Source organism: Crocodylus porosus, unplaced genomic scaffold (genome assembly GCF_001723895.1).
Source record: "Crocodylus porosus isolate Cpor-Errol unplaced genomic scaffold, CroPor_comp1, whole genome shotgun sequence".
Lineage (NCBI taxonomy): Eukaryota > Metazoa > Chordata > Crocodylia > Crocodylidae > Crocodylus > Crocodylus porosus.
This window is the reverse complement of record NW_017728916.1, coordinates 192,820-197,526: the sequence shown is the minus strand read 5'-3', so window position 1 is coordinate 197,526 and position 4,707 is coordinate 192,820. Positions and strand designations below refer to the sequence as shown.

The following is a 4,707-nucleotide window of genomic DNA, read 5'->3' as shown; positions in this document are numbered from 1 at the left end:
AAGGGCTGAACTAGGCAGGGGCTGGGCTTGGGTCAGGTGGTAGCAGCGGCACTGGGACGAGGCTATGGGGGACCGCAGCCACCCCAAATTTCACCATAGCCCCCACCGAACCTCCCTTCCCAGTGCCGCTGCTCACCTGCCCTGAGCCCAGCCCTTGCCGAGAAAAGACCGGTTCAGCTCTGGCTCCTGCACACAGCTGCAGCTGCCCCTGCTCCAGTCCCTGCCCCACTGCCTCTCTCACCACGGGGGGTGTTGATCTGCCCCCCCATGCCCCTTCCTTTCCGCCTCCCCTTCCACCACAATGGACTTACCAGCTGCATGCAGCTCTCTGAGTTGCCTGTGTGGTGTGCAGTGGCTGCACACACACACAGGCATTTATCAGCCAAATTATCAGCCACATCGGGCTGATTTCCAATACAGCCAATTTTCTTTATATTGGTCTCAATCCAATATCAGACTGGTGTATCAGTGCACCTCTAAAACACAGCGAATCAAGACTAGTAGTTGCAAGCCCCACAAGGAAAGAACATGTAGGAAATAATTTTTTGACTCTTTCTAAAGAAAAATGTTATATGCAGAGATTTAGGAACCATACCTGCAAGTTCAGCCTCATTACTACTGGTATTGAAGCCTTAACTTTTGCATTTCCTGGATATTTGATGTTTCTTATTACCTTAGTGCAGCATTAACAAGATTTCTGGGGCATGGGAAGGTTAGTTCTTAGGACAGATTTGCTGATTCATACTATCCTGTTTGTCTGATTGTGTCATCTTTAGGTCACAAACAGATTACTATTTTATTATTATTTTAGCAATAATTACACATGTCTACATCATAGAACCTATGGGTGTTTAAAATTAATTATTACTTCTACTATGTGATTTCTCATCTATAATGCATTAATGTTAATTTCAGCTTTTAACAAATTGTTAGATTAGTTATCAGTGTTTTGAATCAACCCACCTATTGAAGTGTTGAGAAAAGAGGAATCAGAATCTAAGTATGTGGTAAATTCTCCAAAACTATCTCGGGTTACTTTACAGCTTAGTTAAACCCACACCACAGTATTTTTTTACACCAAATAAGATATTTAACTTACAGTCAAAGTGCCACCAATGCCAAAGAGTCCTCAAGACCGGTTGTGTCCTGGGTCTAACTTGCAGGTCCACATGAAGAGAATCTACTCTGCAGTTAGACCTAGGAAAGAAATACAAAAAAGCAAGTTTTAAAAAGATATTATTTTATAAATTTAGACACCAAATCTGCTGAACTATTTATAGTCTTGGTTTAAAACAATATTCTCATATAATATTTCAGTTTATTTGGTCTGTTCCTAGGTGGCAAACATTATTTACAGGGAATGGAAATACACTGAAGAGAAAAGGTATGAAAGTAATATTAGCAGCAGTTATTGTAAACAAAAAAATTTACACCTATATTTTTAATACACCTAAAATTGCTAGCAGCAATATTGCTGATAACCTCTTACCCACCAAAAATGTACTGTATCTGACAAATTTTAGTAGAAGTGCTATTAAGGGACAAGAGCTCCTCTGAATACATTTGCCTGTTATAGATTTAGCTAATCAAAATCATACCCACTTCTGTTTCTCCTTTCTACATGAAAAGATGTTCTAAACATGAATCCAGAAATAGAGATCTGTACTTCATTTATCCAACTAAACACCTATTGATATTCTCTAAGTACATAGTAAGCCAAATGGCACTTGTAAAAAGAAATATGAAAAAGGAATATTAAATATAAATCTAGTCCCTTGATAATTAGAGGCATAAACGACAGCATTTTGATTCAATTTAATGGATTTTTTCCTTACCAGTAATGCAGTGTTAGTGTCAGTCTCAACACTAATGTGAAGTTTAAATACTGTCATTTTGATGAAAGCAGAAACTTACAAATTTATACAAATCAAAGTCCTAATCCTAAAGTCCTTACTCAAGTAAAACGTCCAAAGCAGCAAGAAACGGGCCCCACATTTTTCAGTGCCATCGCTCTGCTGAAATAAAACACTAAAATATTTCAAGATAAAATAAAGTACTGTCAGATATCAAATTAACCCTTGTCACCAACCTAACCTATCTCTAATACATCAGTATTGAAACGAAGAGAGAAATGAAAATTATAAGCATAATTTTAATGTTAAATAGTTTTGCAAAATACTACACCTCCCGCCAGCATTAAGCACATATGTCTTTTATTAGTGTAAAAGTGTTACTGTTTTATTGATGCATGTCTTTTGCATGTTGTTAAGACTGAAAAATCATACACAATTTGTGTAAGATAATGAAAATTGTAGCATTTTTAAAGGCACAGCAATCACATCCTTCTCTAAAGCAGGTTCTTAAAGCATCAACTCAGTTTAAATTAAAAAGGGGAACCAGTGTGCCCTACATATAGCTCACATACTTTTATTAGAGGTGCACTGATACATTGGTCCCATATAGGATTGGCACCTTCAACTTACTTACAAGCTCGGCAGTACTACACTCGCTAGCACCACAACTGAAAGAGACTTGGGGGTCCTGATCAACCATAAGATGAATATGAGCCACCAGTGCAATGCTGTGGCTGGCAAAGCAAACTGCACTCTGGCATGCATCTATTGATGCATCTCAAGCAAAACCAGGGATGTGATCCTCCCATTTACTCTGCCTTGGTGAGGCTGCAGCTGGAGTACTGCATCCAGTTTTGGGCTCTCCACTTCAGGAGGGATGTGGAGAAGCTTGAGAGAGTCCAGAGGAGAGCCACTCGTACGATCCACAGCCTGGAGGGCAGGCTGTATGAGGAAAGGCTGAGGGATTTGAGATTCTTCACTCTGGAAAAGAGAAGGTTCAGGGGGGACTTGGTAGCTGCCTACAATTATAAGAGGGGTACATCAGGACCTGGGAGAACAGCTGTTTACCAGTGTACCCCAAGGGATAACAAGGTCTAACGGCCATAATTTCCAGGAAGGCCAATTTAGACTAGACATATGAAAAAAGTTCTTTACAGTGCAAACGTCCAGGGTCTGGAACAGATTCCTCCCAGAGGTGGTGCAAGCACATACTCTGGGATCAAAAAACATCTGGATATTTTCCTTGCTGGGATCACCTGATCCCAGCTGACTTCCTGCCCATGGCAGGGGGCTGGACGCGATCTCACAAGATCCCTTTCAATGCTGAATGTCTACAAAATCTACCCTGAAAATTGAGAATACTGGCAATGGGCTTTTATTCTCTGATGTGACCAATAAAGGCTGCATGCATGTGCACAGCAGCAGCACAGCACACAGGAAGCCAGGAGCATAGCTGGACAGTGTGGAGGGCAGCCAGGTCTGGCTGGTAAGGGGGAAGGGATGGGGAAGGGCAGATCAAGGCCCCGCTATGAGGGAGGGAGCGGGGCTAGGGCAAGGGCTGGGGGCAGACACTGCACAGCTGGGGCAGGATGGGGCATGGAATGGAGCTGCGGCTTATCTAGGGAGTGAGACTCCTGCTGCTGCACACACCCTGAGAGGGCACTGGGGGAGTGTGCAGGGCAGGGCAGGCTGCCGCAGTTGGTTGGGACCAGGGCTGAGCTGCGCTGCACTTGGGGCAGGTGGTGGCAGCGCTGGAAGGGGGATTTGGGGAAGTTGCAGCCACCCCAAAATTCACCATAGCCTGCCACCCAGTGCCGCTGCCACGCGCCCCAAGCACAGCCCAGCCCCCCGCTGGCCCACCACTGCCCCAACCCACAGCCCAGCCTTGCCCCACAGACAAATCCAGGGGCACATGCCCCCCATGCTGTCTTGGGGTACACACAGCAACAGGAGCTGCCACCTCTGCCTCATGTCCCACAAATGATGCACAGCTCCATCCCATGCCCCACCCTGCCCTGGCTGGGCAGCGCCTGCCCCAGCCCCAGCTCCACTCCCTCTTACTGCTGGGACCTCTATCTGCACCCCCCCCATGCCCCTTTCCTTCCTACTTCCCCCACAACAGACTTACCAGCCAGATGCTGCTCTCCATGCTGCAGGACTGCATATTGGAATCAGATCAGTATTGGCTGATACGGCTTGTTAAAAATTGGCCATGGATATCAATGCACCCCTACCTTTTATTTATATATTTGAAATTAAAGAAATTAGCTTGAATCATTTTCTATTTTATTATATTTAAAGGTAAATTTATTCTTGGCTAAAACGAGGAATGAGGAACTTACTATTTTCCTTCTATGGAGAAATAATTCATTAACAACAGTACTGCTAGCTTTATTTGTCGATTGTAGTTTCACATTAACCAGCTGGCTCTGGCTTGCAATCATTTTAGAGACATTAAGAAGCTTCCTACTTTAGAATCAACTTGACATAGTAGTCTAAAAGGAGGAAGAGGAAAAACACCCAACAATTTGCTATTTCTCTCCGTCTGTCTCCTCCCATTCTTACCCCAACCACCTCCACAGCAGAACAATAAAGAATGTGACTTAGCACAATTGTGTTATACAGGCAGGGATCGTGACAATGAGTCACTTGCTCTTAAAGAGATTACTGAAAATGTACTATATCAACATTTAAGAGAACGATTTTCCCCAGATGGATTATTTTCATGGTTGTGCATCCTTAAGCTAGCTGCATCAGAAACAGACAAACACACACAACAGTTAAACATAAACCACATAGAAAGAGAGAAAGAGTAAGGTATTTAGCCTTAGATGGAGTTTACCAAAAAAAAAAA

The 4,707-nt window shown here is 43.3% G+C and overlaps 1 protein-coding gene across 1 annotated transcript in view; it reads right to left on the bottom strand.

Moving 5' to 3' along the window:
* Positions 1 to 4,707, bottom strand: part of ZC3H12B (zinc finger CCCH-type containing 12B) — a 93,737-nt gene that overhangs the window by 66,716 nt on the left and 22,314 nt on the right. Inside the window, exon 2 of the mRNA XM_019536191.1 lies at positions 1,100 to 1,197. The gene's annotated coding sequence lies outside the window, so the exon portion shown is untranslated. The remainder of the gene's footprint in view (positions 1 to 1,099; positions 1,198 to 4,707) is intronic.